This window comes from Eschrichtius robustus, chromosome 10 (genome assembly GCF_028021215.1).
Source record: "Eschrichtius robustus isolate mEscRob2 chromosome 10, mEscRob2.pri, whole genome shotgun sequence".
Classification (NCBI taxonomy): Eukaryota; Metazoa; Chordata; class Mammalia; order Artiodactyla; family Eschrichtiidae; genus Eschrichtius; species Eschrichtius robustus.
In genome coordinates, this window is record NC_090833.1 from 17,129,034 (window position 1) to 17,147,411 (window position 18,378).

General features: G+C 44.1%; 1 protein-coding gene across 4 annotated transcripts in view; it reads left to right on the forward strand.

The window, feature by feature from the left end:
* Nucleotides 1-18,378, forward strand: part of ASTN2 (astrotactin 2) — an 899,407-nt gene that overhangs the window by 41,252 nt on the left and 839,777 nt on the right. The gene's annotated exons all lie outside the window — the stretch shown is intronic.

An 18,378-nucleotide genomic window follows, 5' to 3' on the forward strand; every position in this document is an offset into this window, starting at 1 on the left:
AATTAATTTTGCGAGAAACGTTTTTGAGTTATTGTGGTCCAGATTAAGTCATTTTGTGATCTTTTCATCCACTGTCTTTGTAATTCTGTTGAAAAGCTATCATGTTTATGGGCTGTGATCGGTGCTTTTTTTTTTTTTTTTTTTTTTATAACCCTGGCCTTATGCAGTCTCATAATTCCTTTGTTTCCCTGGGCTGTGTCCAATTTGTTAATCCTTGGTGTAGAAGGGCAATAAAAATGGTAAGACATGGGCCCTGCCAGAGCAAGGCAAAGACGGGGGTTGAATTCCAGCTCAGGTAGGGACGAGCTGCTGTCCTTGGTCAATTTGCTTCTGCCTCTTGAGGTCTGGTTTCCTGGTCTGGAAGATGGGAAGACCCCAAGCTTGGCTTGCAAGCGGATGATTGAGTGAGATGCTCTGTCTGACAATACCTGTCACATACCAGCTGGAGGTATTTCCCTCTTCTCTTAGTTCTTAAAGCTCCTACTTCATGTATTTTTCCCTTCTGCCTAAAAGATCAATATGATATTTGATGTTTTACAAAATTTAAGTATATGTTCTGTTGCTCTTCTAAAGTGACTTTTCAGAAATAATTGTTAAGTGCTTCACTAACTATATTAGCTCTTCTCTGGAACACCTTAGGATACATGCTGTCCAACCTGCTGATTTGTGTTTTCCCCCAAATCGCTAAGTATTCCCTTAACTGCCTTCTGTCATAGCTGTTTCTGTGAGAACTTAATTACTTCCTAATTGTCCACATTTCTTCTCTTTCCTTTTTTTTTTCTTTTTCTGGCAAAAGACAGATTATCAAAGACGGGTTCAGGATCTTTGCCACCTTAGAATCATCGTTAATTTCCTTTCTTCCTCATTATGAAGGCAGGAATATGTTCCAGTTCACTCTCTGATTTCCCACCTGGATTCCTTCTAAGAACTCTTGATAATCTCAGCCTCTCTGAAATCACACTTCCCCTTCAAAAGAGACCTTTCTGAGCAGATGCTTCTCACACTGTACCAGCACATTTCACTAGTCTGCATCCCGTCCTTTGACCTGATGGTTTTTCACTGCAATGGACAATAATTTACTCATGTCTGTTAAATGCAAGGCACCATGTGAGGTACCAGGGAGGCAGAAGTGAAGATAGCTCTGTCCTTGGTTTGAGCACCTCGTGTAGATAAACACACGCTCAAATAACAAACAGTAAAATGTTAAAGATCGCATTAGCAGCTAAGGGAGTGCCAGCCAGACTGACAGTTTGAGCAAGTGGACATCAGAGAAGACTACAGAAGTGAGATCTTAACCAGGTATTTTATAAGATGTAAATTTCCGCATCTATAAAATGGAATGATTAACACTAACTGTTCAGTTTGCACGTAAAACCAGGTAAATTTTTAAATGCATGGCTTATGCTTAGCATTCGATAATTATGAATATGCTCCTTCACTAATAATAATAATAATAACAATAATAGCAATGCTAGTGACAGCAACAAAAATGTGTATATCACCTTTTCCCACACTCATTTTATGGTGGCAGATCAGGAAATGCCATCATCCCCAGTGGAGAGATGAGGAAACTGAGTCTCAGAGAAATTCAGTGACTTACCAGACATAATGCTACAACTTAGAAGTGTTAGAACCATGGGAACTGAGTGGAAATCTGTCTCCACATTCAAATTTTCACTTTATGCTTCTACCTTCCAATGTGCTTACAGACAGGAACCTGCCGGATGAATTTGCAAAGTATTCCTCCACGCAGCCAACATCAGCCAGGAGTTAGCAGGGAAGGGGTGGTGAGCTGCAAAACCTTGGGATTTCGAGCATACATTAGCCAGAATGTATTTTTAAAAAATATTTTTAATAATAGATAAAACTTATTCAGTACCTACTATATGTCAGGCATTGTGCTGTGTGTTTTGCATTTATCATCTCATGTAATTCTTGCAGTGTTTTGAAGTAGGTACTACTGTTCTTCCCAGTTTTCAGATGGGAAGACTGAGGCTTAGTGAGATAAAGTGAGTTGCCTACATTCCATGGCTAACAAGTGGCAGCACTAAGGATTTGCACCCTCCAAATCCAGGATCCTAGCTTGCGACTGTGGAAACTCCCCTCAACTCTCAAATGTCCATATGAATGGGGTTCGTGTTACAGCCATTGCACTGGAAGCCTTGGTGAGGGTTACTAACTAGTACCAGTGTTTGATCAGCCACTCAGAAGCTCTCCCCTCCCCTCCTCACCCCCTAGGGGGACAGAGTCAATGAGCCATGAAATGACTAAGGGGCATCTGAAAGAGAGAGGAAAAGCCAGGCACATGGCTAATCCACCAAGGACATAATCAGCCTTGAGTCATTGCATTGGCTGGAAGTTAATGTGCCCACACTGGCCCTGGGGACTGCAGTCTGGCCTCGTGCAGCTCTTGGATCGAGGGTGTTCAACAAGATGTTGGAAATATCAGTAGCTGCTTTGCCAAGCAGCATTAAGGATTCCCTGAAAACTCTGCTCAGCCAAGGCCAGCCCACCACTTCTCACAAGCAAGAGAGGGAAGCTCTTTGCAGGGGAGCAGTCCTGTGGGAATAGGAGACTTTGAGAAAAGTGTGCATTTGCAGCAGGACCGCCATCTGGGCACAGGAAGCCATCACTGGTTCTCTGAGTGTTCTGGTGCCGAGGTGGGAGGAGGGGCTTCCTCTCTCCAAACCTCAGTTTTCTCCTCTGCAGAATAAGAAAATTAGACTAGATGACTCTGCAAGGGCCTCCCCGACTTTGCATCCTATGATCCATCAGCGCTTTGACATCTAACGATGATAATAACAAAATTTTATGAAATGCTTTCCATCTTCCAGACACTGTCTAAGTGCTTCAGGTATTATCTCATTAATCCTTACAACAACTCTGTGGGATGAGGTGCACGGTGATGCTGGCTTTCCGGATCAAGAAACTGGGGCACAAGGAGGTCACAGGTCTTGCTCAGGGTCATACAGCTATTCAGGGTGAACTGGGATTCGAATTCACATCATCTGACTACTGAGTTTGCATTTTTAACCACTGTGCCTTGCTGCCTTTCAGTCAGTCTTCCTTGGAAACATGGCTCCCCACCTCCCTGTCTGCAGGCGACAGGACACTTTTACGGGAACGGTACTAAGGGAATTTAAAGCATTGCTATTTTTGTTCAAGTTTTGCTTGGATGGGGCAGGCAAGGCAGGGAGTGATATTACCATATTAAAGTATACATAGGCCCTTTTAGTTCCTCTGCTGGGATGAGCTTGCATTGGAATAAATAGAATACCCCCAGTTGGGGATGTGGCACTTCCAGCTGGATTTAGTCTTGGCTCTCCCTTGGGTCATGAGGGCCATTTGCTAATGTGGAGTTTAAGAGTTTGGCCTACGGGGTTCAAGGGACCTGGGTTCATATCCCAGCCACTTCGTAGTTGTTTGATATTGAGCACATTACTTAATTATTCCCATTCCATTTCTTATTTATAAAGTAGGAATTCTAGTAGCACCTACTTCCAAAGGTGTTTGTGAGAATCAAATGACCGAATGTAGTTAAAATGCTTTCTAAACTGTAGAGGTTCCTGCGGATGATTGAACATGGCCCGGACTGTAGATAACCTTTTGTGGGTCTGTTTCTCATCCTGATCCTTCTCTCTCCCACTGCTGCCACCCTGAGGACTGGCCTGCAGCTCAGGGGCCCTGGGCCTTTGGTGTGAGGCATTGCTAGGGCCCGGGAGAAAGAGTGTGATTGATTTGCTTTGCATTGACTGCGCAGGCTGAAAAGTTGTTTTTTTTTTTTTTCCCTTCTCCTTTCTTCTTTAGTCCTGGGAATTCTATTTTTCTTAGAGTGTTTTTAATGGAAAGCACTGAACCAAATTCCCTCAAATTGAATTTGGCTGCCTAAACTGTCAGCTCTCCATCTACTACCCTCTGCATCCTCATCTACCCCCAAGCAGGAGCCTCCATGTTTATACCCACAATCACTCGTGGGCTTCCAAACTGGGCTGAGAGAGAGATGGGGGTGTGGAGGGAGGTGGGCAGTATACCTGGGCTTACGGCTGGCCTGCAGCTCCTGCCTACTGCTTGTCAACCAATGTGTCATGACACAGCAAATAGACATGTTTTTGATGCTGTCAGGTGGCAGCCTGGCCCTGCGGATGGCCAATCACACCAAGAGTCAGAGGGTTGAGGGTGGGGTCCTGGCACCAAGCACTTAACAGCTCTGTGCCCTTGGGGAAGTCGCTTCACCTCTTAAGAGTTTCAGCATCCCTGTTTATTAACAGAGAACATATCAAGTAATCTCCTTGCCTCAGAAGAGATGTAAGAATTCACTCATTTGCTCATGTGTTCATTCATTCTTTTAGCAAATATTCGTCAAGTGCCTGCAGTGTTCCAAGCTTTGTGCTAGGTAATGATGTTAGGACTCTGAATAAGATACATTTCCTGCCTTCCAAGAGTGTTTAGTCTAAAAGGATGACAGATAATAGACAGTTAACAAGTAACTTGAAGGTCACATGAAATGCCATATTTAGAGTGAAAATGGCCTGGATCTTGGGGTCAGGCAGGCAGGAGTTTCAGTCCCATCTCAGCCACTTATGAGCTGTGTCATCTTAGGCTGGTTATTTGACCTCTAAGGGCCTTGGTTTCCTCCCATATAGAACTAGTGTTACAACCTCCTTGTAGGGTTATTGTAAAGATTAGAGATATTGTGTTTACTGTTCACTGAACAGTGCCTGGACCCTAAAACGCTCACAATAAATGGTAGCTATTATTATTAGTAATGATAATACTAATAATGGATGGGAAAGTGCTTTCCAGGCTGCAAAACCGTACACAAATATAATGAATCATTATAATCACGTTACATAGAGACTCATTTCCCAAGAGATTCCAAGAGCAATCAGGATCACTGGTGCCTAGAAAAATAAAATAATATTATTAACGAGAAGAAGAATGCTTTACGTTTGAATAGCACTCTTCCAGTTTTAACAAATAGCCGTGGCAGGGAAGAACACTTAGAGAATTCATTAATCCCAGCCGGCCTCTACTTTTGTTGGCAGGTATTATCCTGTGTGTGTTGTAAGATTTTCTGTCTTCATGAGCAGCGCTTTAGTTTCCCCTAAGTAAACGATGGTTTCTGTAGATTTGCCCCATGTTACTTGACCTAAGTTCAGCCAGGACTAGTCCGTGCCGACACCTGCCATCAAGGTTTGGGGCATTTCTTAAGCCTACAACTGATTATGCTTCCTCCCGTGCTAAATGCACAGTAATCCTTGGAGACTTGGCTGACTGTGGCTTTGTGATAGTGGGATTTTATATTTATAGACCAACATGTTAGAAACGCGCGTTATTTTTATGTACAAGTTTTTCAGATCAGAACTCTTAAACAGCACATGACAATCGTTATGGTCCCTGGGGAACCAAACAGTTCTGTGGATTAGTGTAGACAAAAGAGAGCTGTTTACTTTCCTTTTCAATAGAGGGTTAGGATACTATCTCCCACCCACTTGTGCCCTTAACCCAGTGATCATTTGAAAACCTTATCTGTTACATACATTGGGAAGATTAATAAGGGAGATGGAAGGTATAATCATATACTTTCCCTTCCAAAATATGTGGGATTAGTTTAGTCTAAACCCTCTGGAATGAGGTGCAGGCTCCATAATGGAAACCATGTATGAGAATCTCCTTTGGCAGTTCTCACCACCAGGTGAAAAGAGGTCATTATTTAGTATATTGGCTACTTTTAGCAGGTTTAAAAAAAAACTCCTATGACTCTTGTTTTGTTTTTGTTCCAGTGGATACCTTCTTTAGTTTGTATTGGGTGTGATATTCATAACTGTGAATGCGTGTGTGTTTGTGTGTGCATATGCTCATGGTATATTTCCCCAAACCCCTAATAAGAATTCTAAATCTCTCAGATTTATTCTTGTCAATTCTTGTACTTTTCCAAAGTCAATGAAGAATTACTACATAAATATTACACTACCTTTGTGAATTCCTGATCCTTAGTTTCTGCTTAAGCCATGTCCATTCCCATATTGTTAGCTACAGGAAAGCCATTTTTGATTCATTTTTCTTGTGGTCAGGTTGCTATCTGTTTTACAAGTGAGAAACTGAAGAATTACAAGTGGAAGTTGTTTGTTAAAAGAGCACATACTGCACGCTGTGTAGAGGGATACTGTACAGAGCTCATCGTATGGAAATAAGACAGGGCATTGCAGAGATGACTTTTGCAAGTGGATGGGGCTGGCTTAGAGTCCTTTCTTCCTCAAGGTTTCTGTGATTCTAACTGAACCTAAAAATAACATTAGGTGAAAGCTAGCCAAGTTCTATGTGTCTGAGAAGCAAGAGTATCAGTGACTTGATAGATAAATATCTATGTGCACTCAGTCAAGTCCCATAATAATTTCAAGAGCTGATAAGCAGTGACCATAAGCCAGGCACTGTGTTACATTCTGGGGAACCGGCTGTGAACAAGCAGAGAGGACTTCAGCCTTTAGGAACTTCCCATCTAGGGGAAGGCAGACATGCACTCATTGTTTATCGTGAGCAGGGCCTCTGCCAGAGCTTCATATGCATCCTCTCGTTTATCTTTACAACAACCCTAAGAGGATGGGGAAAACGTCCCTCCTTTTGCAGAGAAGGAATTTGAGACTTAGAGGTGTCAGCGAGGAGCTGAAGGTCACAGGGCTCGTAAGTGGCAGAGCCAACTCTAGAACCAGATCGAGCTGACTCGTAGGTCTCAGGCTCACAAATAGTCACCAGACTGCCTTTCCCATCGCTTAGTCTCTACAGACCTCAAGCTCTTCATCGACGAAATGGGTGGCCCTGCTTCATCGAAAGCACTCTTACAGGAAATGGTCCAGAGAAGCCTGTACAGTAATATGACTTGTTTTTATTGTAGTTGGTTTGTGTTTATCATTGTTGCTCTAAAACACACAAAATGGAGAAGTAGTGAAGTCTGTGTAAGCCCGAGCCTCCATTCGGCTCTGACGATGTCCCCACTGATTACAGAACTCACGGAAGAAGATGTAGTTGATGCTATTTGTAGTTCAGAGCAGGTGTTCCCAGAGAGCGGGGGTTGCTGGAGCAGGAAGGCAAAGCCGGTGGCTGTGGTGGGGACAGGGAGTTCACACACCAAGATCAAGGCCAAGGTCATAAGGATGGCTCAGGTGTCTAATCTGCACGATGCAGGGAAAGACTGAGTCCACTTATTACAGTAAGGGCTTATTCCCTTGTTATGGGAGGAGTTAGGGAGAGGAGAAAAATTCTTACGGAAAGATCATGGGCAAAAAGTGCCCAGCTCTAGCTTAACTAGCTAGATGACCTTGGGGAAAGTCCCATTCCCTCTTGGGAACCTCAGTTTCTTCATCTTTAAGATGCTGATGACAATTTCTGCTCTGCTTTCCACACAGGGTTAATGAAAACATCAAAAGAGAGAATAAAGGTGAGAAGGATCTGTACATTGGAAAGAGCTCCATACATGTTATTTTCTTCTTAATGTTTATCATTAATATTATTAGCTGATCACTGACATCGTCAGTATTATCGTTGTATGCATTCATTGGGACATCCACAGAGTTGGCTGGGCTGAGTCCTGGAAGTCATTGTTTTTTGGAAATTTTAATCTGTTCGTTTATTAAACAAACATGCGGTGAGCGCCTCCAGTATGTAAAGAAGTATGCTAGGTTTTGCAAGATGAGTCAGACAAGGCCTCTGCCCTCAAGGAGTTTACAAGGGGAAATGAGCAGAGACCCGGGATAACTGCAGAACAGGGCTAAGTGATGTAACGCATCAGGAGCACAGAGCAAACAGAATGCTGTGTTAACTTGTCACATCCCGCCGAGGTGACTCCGTGCTGGGAGAGCGCTGAGAAGGAGCTCAGAGAGCATCACACACGCGCAGCAGGGCGGGGATACCTACCAACTCCCAGGCTGGTGCCTTCCGCCACGGATTCAAGCTGCCTTCTCCCTTTGCTAGAAAGCTCGGAGGCTTGCTCAGCCTCCCGTATCATCAGGACACGGCAGGCTTCCTGGGAGGTTGTGTTGGCCAGACTCTGAGTACTGTTTTGTCAAGTCTTTCTGATGCTTCTCCTTTCTGAGTTCATGCTAGGCTTGCCTGTCCTCCTGGCTTACTGTTCTTTGCAAGTCTCCAGTAACTACATTGTGAGTAGAAGTGATCGGTGCCACTTACGGGCCAGAGCATTTTACCTGCCAGGGGAAGGCCCTCCAGAACTCCCTTTCCTTCTCATGTGGAGACTGGCAACATTTGACCTGGTGGCTGGCCCCTCCGCCTGGGTCATTGAGAGACTAGTGAATGGAGGTCCCCTGTTGACATGGGATGGACGTATAGTATAGCATGAGTAGAACATCCACCGTGATCCTTTAAGCCCCTGAGGTTTGGGAGTTGTTCCTGAAACAGGCTGTAGCGAATGTTAACTGGTATAGGAGCAACGTCGTGACAGAGGTGGGGAGAGTCCAGTGATGCCGGTTTTCTTATTTATTGAGCCTCTTCACAGGTTCCCTGATGCTGCGGTGTGGGGACTCAGAGTTCCTGATGCACCTTGTAATCCAAGTTTGAGCCCGGCCACATCTGTTAGTCTAGGGTGATTTTCTTGCGCTTCCTCAACTAGCATTTTTTTCTTCTTCGAAGCTGCCAGAACTTCATTCCCTGAGGCTTCACTGCCTCCTGTTCTGCAACCATATTTTACACCCCATCCCCTGGCTGTTTATCTTCTGTAGTCTTTTAGGAGGTACCTCATCAACAGCGTTTGGAAAAACTAAGTAAATCATCCTGCCTTTTATTCCGCACTTGATTAAACTTGTCGGAGAATTCAAACAAGTTTATAAGGCTCGTGTTTTTCTCTGCTCACAGAAAGAAAGACCCACCTGATCTGTTTCTTGGTTTAACCTCTGATGTGTGATAGCAGATAGGAGTCAGCAAACTGTGCCCTGTGGCCTGCAACACAAGCCCTTGGGGATGAATTTTTGGTGGTTGTTGTCATATGTTTTTTATTGATTAATTTATTTTTAAATTTTATATATATATATTATTGAATGAAAGAGTCTTTAAATTCTGTAGTGCTTTACAATTTTCAGAAGTTTCACACACATGACTTTATATAATCCTGTAATAACCCTTTTTTCCCCTTATCCCTGTATTGCCCCTCCTCCCTTCCCTCTCCTCACTGGTAAACTCTAGTTTGTTCTCTGTATATGGAAGTCGGCTTCTTTTTTGTTTTATTCATTAGTTTGTTGTATTCTTTTAGATTCCACATGTAAGTGATATCATACAGTATTTGTCTTTCTCTGTGTGACTTATTTCACTTAGCATACTGCCCTCCAAGTCCATTCGTGTTGCGGCAAATGGCAAAATTTGATTCTTTTTTATGACTGAGTAGTAGTCCATTGTGCGTGTGTGTGTATATCTATATATGTCTATCTATATCTATATCTATATCTGTACCACCTCCTCTTTATCCATTCATCTGTTGATGGTCATTTAGGCAATTATAAATAATGCTGCAGTGAACACTGGGGTGCGTGTTTTTTTAAAATGAGTGCTTTTGGCTTTTTTTGGATATATACCCAGAAGTGGAATCGCTGGTCCACTTCTGGACCAATATATATGGTAACTCAAGTTTTAGTTTTTCGAGAAATCTCCATACTGTTTTCCACAGTGGCTGCTGTAAGGCCATCTGCCCCTCAGACCCAGTGTAACTTGTACAAGTAGGTGATGAACAGATGCTTGATGAATGAACGTGCTCCTGGACCTTCAGTGTTATTTATTTATTTTATTTATTTTTGCTGCATCCGGTCTTAGTTGCGGCATGCAGGATCTTCGTTGAGGCACGCGGGATCTTTCCTTGCGGCACGCGGGCTTCTCTCTAGTTGTGGCGTGCAGGCTCCAGAGCACCTGGGCTCTGTAGTTTGCACGCAAGCTCGGTAGTTGTGGCACGTGGGCTTAGTTGCCCCGCAGCATGTGGGATCTTAGTTTCCCGACCAGGGATCGAACCCGTGTCCCCAGCGTTGGAAAGCGGATTCTTTACCACTAGACCACCAGGGAATTCCCTGGACCTTCAGTGTTATATCAGTCAGGGCCCAGGAAGGAAACAGACAGCTCCCTTCTGAACACACTCAGAAGAGGGTAGAGAGTTTAATGGAGGGTGTGGCACGGGTAAGGGGACTGACCCGGGGTCATGAGGCATTCTAGGTTAGCACCTGGGGTGCCTCCGTCTCCTGGCAAAAGCAGGAGGGATTCCCACCCAAATCTGGTTTAGGTGTTGAGTCCGATGATCTCACACACATACACACACACGGTATGAAAGGGTTGATTATTCACATAACTGAAGTCCTTGCGGTGAGCTGGGTAGGCCTCTCAACAGGTCCAGATGGCTTGAGAGCCAGCAAAAGGGACTGGCCTCAGTTTTGATTTGGTTCAAGGGTGGGGCTGGGGTGAGAGATCCCACGCATGGGCAGAGGCTTGCAGAGTTTGAATCTCCAGCCAGTGCCAAAAGGAGGGAGCATTCAGGCGTTCTTATGAGCTTGTTCAGATATAAAGCACAGAGGCGAGACGGAAAGGTGAGGCTTAAAAACTGTCTGTGGTCAAACATCAAAAATAGGAGCCAGACTGCTCATTTCAAGGGGGAAGATCTTGCCACCGCAAAGGAGGCAGGGGAGGAAACAGTGATGCCAGGAGGAGGGACCCCGCTTACAGGGACTGGCCACATGGGATCCGCACTCACTGTGTTGAGAACACAGTTCAGCAGGGAGGGAGTGAGCATGATTAATACTCCGACCTGCTGCTCACGCATCTCCTGCCACTGCGTCTCCTGAGCAGAACCCACTGGAAGCAGAAGGCAAGAGAACCTGGGTGACATGGTCTGGAGAGGTCAGTCAGCATCCTGGGGTTAAGGGCATCACAGAAAATGGTTTGGGGATGGGGCAGAGCGCATGGAGGATACCCAGCAGAGAGGGATCCAATAGAAACCAGTGAGATTCTGAACCTTTGCTAGCCGCCATGTACTACGCACACTTCATGTGCCAGGTGTCATACTTGATATGCAGGGTCTTTTTTAATCCTCAAAACAACCTTAAGTAGGTACAACTTTTCACAGATGGGGAATCTGAGGCTCAGAGCGGTTAGAGTCTTAAAGATGGGTGTAGCTAAAATGTACACCCAACACTGTGTAACTCCATCGCCGGTATGCTTTACACTGGACTGTGCCTGTCCCTTCTCTTCGTGGGGGCTGGAGAAGTCCCCACATGAGGTGTCTGGCACCAGAGAGCTGGGAGCCACAGACACTTCCTGCCAGCTTTCCACAGAGCCCCACCTTGCTTTAGTTTCGGCTCCTCTTCATTATGCAGCTTTGTTTTACCCTTACTGTGATTCCTTGAGGAAATGATAGTGGCTTCACTTTCCAGCAGGGGAAACCAAGTCTCAGAGCAAATGAAATCACTGGCCTGAAATCACACAGATTTGAATGGGGTAGGGCTCCGAGTCAGCTCTGCATGGCCCCAGGTTTTGGGAATTCCTGCTCTGCCTGGCTTTGCTGGCTCCTTCCTTTTGAGAATGAGAAACAAAGATCCAAAATTCAGTTCGCTCAGTATGCTGGGAGTCTTTGAGATGCATCCAGAGGGAAGCTGTTTCTTTTGTCTTTTTACAATTGCCCTACTTTACCTATCTTTCTTTCCTTTTTTTTTTTTTTGAATGTCCTTCTTCCCTCCAGCCTGACTTGGTACAACATTTTCCTTGGGTCCCGTGGAGGAGCCAAATCCCTGATGGAGGTCACAGGAGTGGCAGCCCCCATTTATCTCCATGCCCCTGGGATTGAGAATTTATTTATGATGGCAGGCCTGGGCAAGATTTAGAATAATTCAGGGATTTAAGTCCTGAGGATATGAGAAATAAATAATGTCACCCATTCCACATAAAGGGGCCTAATGTAGAAGAAGAAGAAGAAGAAAAAACAACTATGATTCTATGAGAAGTAAAGAACAAATCCTAAAAATTGCTAAGTCATTCTGGAGCATAGAATTTTCGGTGTAGAAAGGTATAGATGATGGTCTGGAATAGTCTCCTCTTTTATAGATGCGGTGAGTGTGGCCAGAGAGGGGAGGGCCTTGTTCATGGTCACACAAAGGCTACTAATAAAGCCAAGCCTTGAAATCAGGTCGGCTGCTTGGTCTCAGTGTCCACTGCATTATACCCTGCCCACCATGGATGCAGAGAGTGGGAAGGAACTTCATGTGATTCCGGTTGTTTGTACAGCTCCGACTACACTCTGTCCACTAGACTGACAGTGCCATGAGGGCAGGAATCACATCTTACTTAACTGTGTGTCTCCAGCACACTTGCTATTTCCTTTCTCTGGTATAGTTTTCACTCTTCTTTAACTGACTACCTTTGATTCATCCTTCAATTCTAACTTGCACAGTATTTCAAATGGGAAATGCTCTCTGACTCCTGGCTAGGTTAGATACCCCCTGTTGTATAGTCCCATATTCCCTGGGCTCTTTCATGATTTCTACATTATGCTTCGTTTTCATTACCTGTTTAATTCTCTTACCTGCTAGACCAGAAGCTTTGTGAGAGCAGGGATTATTTACTCGTATTTATTTCAGTAAGTATGCTTAGCACAGGACCAGACATACTCCATAAATGTCTGACAGATCCATGAAGGATTAAATTAAGAGGGTCCTAACCTCAGAGTGTAATCCAAGGATCTCCGAGTGCTGGACAACTACCCACATGTCCTGAGACTCAATGAGTCATAAAGACACTCATCAATTTCTACTACTTCATGTTTAGCAATCAGTAGGAGACAATAGGTTTGCATCCACTTTCTTTTTCCCTGGTTTATCCCTGCTGAGAAAAGCTGTTGTCCACCCTTATTTGACTTCCTAACTCCTAATTCTATATTTTGTTCTTCATCAAGTTGTCCTTGGTTTATATAGTCATTGCATCCTTCCCTCCTGACTTTCAGGGAAACTGAGGCTCAGAGAAGTAAAGTTACTTATACAGGCTCATATCAAGACAGAGAGGCCGGGTCAGAATTGCGTCTGTAATCCCTGAGTTCACTCCTCTCTCCTGCCTCTGATAGTTTAGGTCTAAGTTCCTGTCTTCCTTTTTCAACTTGTATTGCTCTCATCAGAGAACCTGGCCCAAATCTGAACTGCAGTACTGAAGTTTCTGTTAAATATTCATGCAGTAATTTCACAAATACTGACTACATACTGACGCTGTGCTGGCTATTCACCAAAAGACTCCCACTCTCCAGACAGGGGCCCATAGCTTTTAAGAACCATATATGATTCAACAGTGTTAAGGCATATAGGCCAATTCTTTGTATGGCGTTTTGATGGCATTCTAACTCTGGAACCTCGATGGGTGTATAGGTATTTAATGGTTATCTTTTAACTCATAGTTGAATGACTAAACCCTTATCTCAGCATATAATAGGTACAACTCGAAGACAGCGTTTGCCTTTCTTGAGTCACAGAAAAGGGAGGAATATCGGCTTTGTTACTTTCTTTAACACACCGGTTGTTCCCTTTGGAGTGGTAGTAATAATCATTCCTGGCATTTATATTGCATTATCATTGCCTGCAATCATATTTTGCTTTCAAAACAACCCATCAAGGTTTAAGCACTTTCTTCCCATTTTACAGATGGGGAATCTGAGGCTCAGTAGCAGGAAGGGGCTTGACCAAGGGCACAGCATTAGGAAGGGGCAGAACCGAAACAATAACCAAGGGGTCCAGAATATAAGATTGATCCTCTTACAGTAGCCAGTGTTTATCATTGAATCTGTGCCTTGCCTTACGTGGAAAAAAGGGCTCTGAACGACATCAGGGACCAACCAGGGTTTACTCCTAGAGTAACTGTATTTGGGTCGAACTCAAACTGTGCTTAACTACCCACTCCCCTCCCAGTTCACAGGTAGTGGAAATTGACGTGTCAGGAGCGGAGGAGCGGGAGGTGAGTTGGGGTAGGCAGGTTCTGGGAGAAAAGTGGGATTTATGAAGGGAAGTTTTGAAGGATGGGTAGAACTTCCACAGCAGGTGTAGAGAGAGGCATGACAGGATGAGTGAGGGAAGCAGAGGAAAGAGATATGTTTGAGGAATTTGGGGGGAGGCTGTTGAACTGTTGGATGCAACGGGAGGAGATTACATTTCTCCAGCAGCCCGGAGAGCTTTCTTCATTCCCCTGCTCTTGGGACTACTAGAGAGCAGATGCTGAAAAGTCACTTTCAGGCACTGCCTGTTGTAAATTACATGATAATTTCCACACTCCATGTCAGTGCCACAGGAGGCTGGTGGTCTGCAAGTTTGTGATTAGAGGTGGTGCCCAGGGTGATGTAAAGACAATTGCCCCCAGTTTAACGTTGGCCCCTTTCTCATTCAAATGATGGGAAAGGAAATGGAATTTCCCATTCAGCTGTCATGCCCAGAAGGAGAGTTTTCAACTCTGGGTTGGAGGTATTTGTAATATGACAACTCAAGCAGGCGATATAGCCATGGCCGCACCCCTATACTGTCCCCAGGTCTTGAACCTCGCATTGCCCCTGATTTACTCTCTCTGTGTGTGAGTGTGTACATGTGTGTATGTATTTGTGTGTGTGTGTATTACCTAGCCTGTCTGACCTTTACTGTCTCTCTGCAAATTCTTAGAAATTACACTGTCTGTGCAGACACTAACAGGCATATCCTGACTTTTGGACAAACTGGATAGAAGAAGGCTTCTTAAACACCAAACATGATAGATCCTCACTATAACACTGATTTTACTATAAGTGGATCTGTGATAGGATCATCCATAATATCCTAAATGTCCAGTATTAAAAGGTCTTTCAAATTTATATATGCCTGTAACTCTCCTTTTTCTGATAGGGGAAACCAAGGCCCAGCAGGGGAAGTGGCTTGCCCAGGTCACACACATTTACGACGGAACTGTTACTACAGTCTGTGTCTTCTCACTGCCATTCAAGTGTTCTGTCCATTCAAGAGGTTATATACTCAAACTTCCAGAAGGACCTTATTAGAAGGAAAGCCTTGCAACAATGCCAGGAAAGCAACACTTGCAGATTTTCACTCTTAAAAAGCAAAATTAAGGACTGTAGCTAGAATAGGCGGGGTTTGGGTTAGGCATCAAAGGCCTGCTTAGCCATTGATTGGGTATTGATTTCAACCTCCAGAATCCCATTAGGTTCCAAGGACCCATAATAAGTGTGATTCTTGAAATGGAGAAAATGGTAAAGCTAAAGGTAACTTTAATTTAGCCTTCTCTGCTTGGCATAGCCAAAGGGGAAGCGCCAACATGAACCCAGGAGCATAATTCCAATTCTCTTGATAATGCTAGAACCTCAGCTCTGCCCATGATAATTCCATGCAAGTGTCCATCAGAACATAGCTGAAAACGCTCTTCCCCAATCCCGTTCATCCTCCTCAGCTCAGTTTGGCTGCACATTCAATGGCCAAGGTTATATAGTAACAAAGTCAGCAGACAGGCAGCTTTATGACATTTGAGGGACTAGGCACTTGTGCCTTTGTGGGCTGTTCCTCTATAACATTTAAAAAAGTTATCTTATTATTGTCATTTACTTTAAAAATTGTACAATTGTGTTTGTATAAAGATAAGGATATTAATATCATACATGGAAACATTTTCTTTGAACTAAACATTATTTTTGCTTCTGGTTTCAAGAAAAGTTAAAACATTTTTGTTGGTTCCTAAAAGGTCTGTGGGCTCCAGACACAGTGCCTGATGGATAATCCAGCCCTGCCAGGACATGCTTCATATTCAATTCTTTATCTTTGCTGAGATGATATGAAGAGGGATTTTTTTACCTTCTTTCATCTTTTCTCTAAAGGCCCCTTTCCTAACTACTCTTGACATACTTCAACTTTGTTTTATTTTTTAAGCAACCATACTTACATGAAGCCCATAAAAATGGGAAATGAGATTGAACAGACATGGTACCACTGTTTCATTGTACTGTAGAGCCAGTCCCGGCATATTTCTTGAGAAAAGGTAAAGGAGCTGGCTTTCTGCATTGGTGTTGCTTCTCATATTCTCAGAGTGAAATCTAAAGACCTTGGTGTGTTTTAACTGCTGGCCCTGCCGCTTGCAGTAAATGGCTTCGCCTCTCAGAACCTCAATCAGTTTCATCATGTCAAATATGAAATAATAATCTCATCCCCACAGGTTGTAAGTGATGGCCCATATGGAGTGCCTGCTGGCACATAGTAGGTATACGAGAAGAATCAGATCCATGATCATCTTCCTGGGAAAATCGAACCCCTCTCAGTATTTAAAAATTTTGACTTTACGTTGGAGACTCTTGCTTTGGATTGATTACAGGGTACTTGGAGACAGACTAGGGCAGACTTGTAACTCTTGTCTCAGCCTTACCTTTATACCCTATAACTTTGAGCATGACATTTCCCCTCTACCAGCCTAGGTGTGTGCATCTATAAAATGGGCATTATAACACTGATTTCAGTAGGGTTTGGGGGACGATCTAATGAGACTAGAAGTTATAACACTTCGGAACCTGTTGCACACTCTGCAGTTGTAAGGGGTTGTTTCCATTACTCCTCTGTCCCCTGACCCCCAGGACAAGCTGCTCCCCTTCTCTGGGTTCTTGGGGGAGGCATTTTTTATTAGCAGTGCTGTGAATGGGGAGATCTGTCATCCACCACTTTAGCTGTAACCTGAAGCTGAGGTGCTCCTGTGTCCCCCAGCCTGTCCCCCAGCAGCAGGCCAGCCTCTGCCTCCACATTTCCAATTCCAGCTGCTCAGAGGTAGCCAGAGGGTGTTTGATTGCCCACAGACTCTGGCATTACAGCACAATCCAATCAACTCTCTTTCAGAGAAGAATCCCCCTCAGATTGTAATCAGGGTCCATTCTGTCTCTCCCCATCTGGCTCTGGTCCCCAGGAATCAAGAGGGCTCATTTGCTTCTCTGTCCTGGCAGCTTCTCAGCCTCTGTTCTCACCCTGGGAGCCAGCAGCCTGCCATCTGGTTGGCGCCTCACTCACTACGTTATACATGGCAGGTCAGGTTCTCTCTGTGAACTCCATTACCCATTTCTAGATGTGGGTTTCTATCACCCAACACCGACATTACTGAAAGAATAAGGTGAGAGAGCATGCTTGAAAAATATTTGGTAAATGAAAAGAACTGTTGTCATCATACTCAGAGCATTATTTTTGCATACACTTGCAGTGGCGTCTTCAGTCAGAAATGCAAATGGTGCTGAATAGTTTCTACCATGAAGGAGTGGAATAATTCATTTATGCAAGGATTTCTGAACTTCTCATTCATTTGTTCATGCAACAAATACTGAATTTGCTGACCACTCATTCTGTGTCAGAGACTGTCCTAGACCCTGGAGGTAAAAGAAATACAGTCATTTTACAAATAATAATTATCACCCACCTGGACCCTAGAGGGGTCTCTGGAGGATAGAGAAATTAATCCATTTATTCACATATATACTGGTAACGTCTGATGTGGCAGGAACCATGAGTACAACTGTGGGGGGAAGAAAAAAAAAGGACAACAGGGTAAGAAGCTTAAAGCCTGAAGAAGAAGATAAGAATTAAACAAATATTTTTATAAGTAATTATTGAGACACATTTTTAGTAAATGCCTTGAAGGAGAAAGCATTGACTATTTTGAGAATGTATAACTCGGTTGTTTATTTAAGGCTGGGAAATCAGGGAAGGCTTCCCCAAGAGGTGGAGTCTGAGGTCAGTTTGCTGAGGTTTAGCTGGGGAGTGGGTTCCAGCAGACGGAAGAGAGCCAGCAGCCAGAGGAGTTCTGGTGTGTTCTAGGATGGTGAGAAGGCCAGTGCTTGGCTGGAAGGAGGGAGGGAGGCAGGCGTGACGGGGCCTTAAGAGATTGCCTGGGGCCAGGTCATGCAAGATCTGGTGGGGAGGAATAAGACTTACCCTGGAGCAACTGAGAGGTTGTTAAAAGAGAAGATCAGGAACAAAACAAGGATAAAAACTGTGGTATTTATTCAGTGCATGACCCGCAAAGGAAGGGGGTGTTAACTCAGTTTTCATGGCTCAACAAAGTGTTCAAAGAGGGGGATTCTGGTTTTTAAAAGATATGCGGGAGTCTACCAAGCATCTCCAGTAGAGAGATGAGGAGCATTCAACTCTGAGGGAAGAGCAAATGCGAACACGGTCTATGGGAGAAGTCGCTGGTGAGCTTAGGGAACTGGCACATGGCGTGAATCTCCAGAGCAACGAGAAGGGGTCTGGAGGAGAGGCAGGAGCCAGATGATGAGTGAATTTTACCTTTTAGTGTTTTTTTTTCTTAATTGACTTTACTTTTTAGAGTAGTTTTAGGTCCATAGCAAAACTGAGCAGAAAGTAC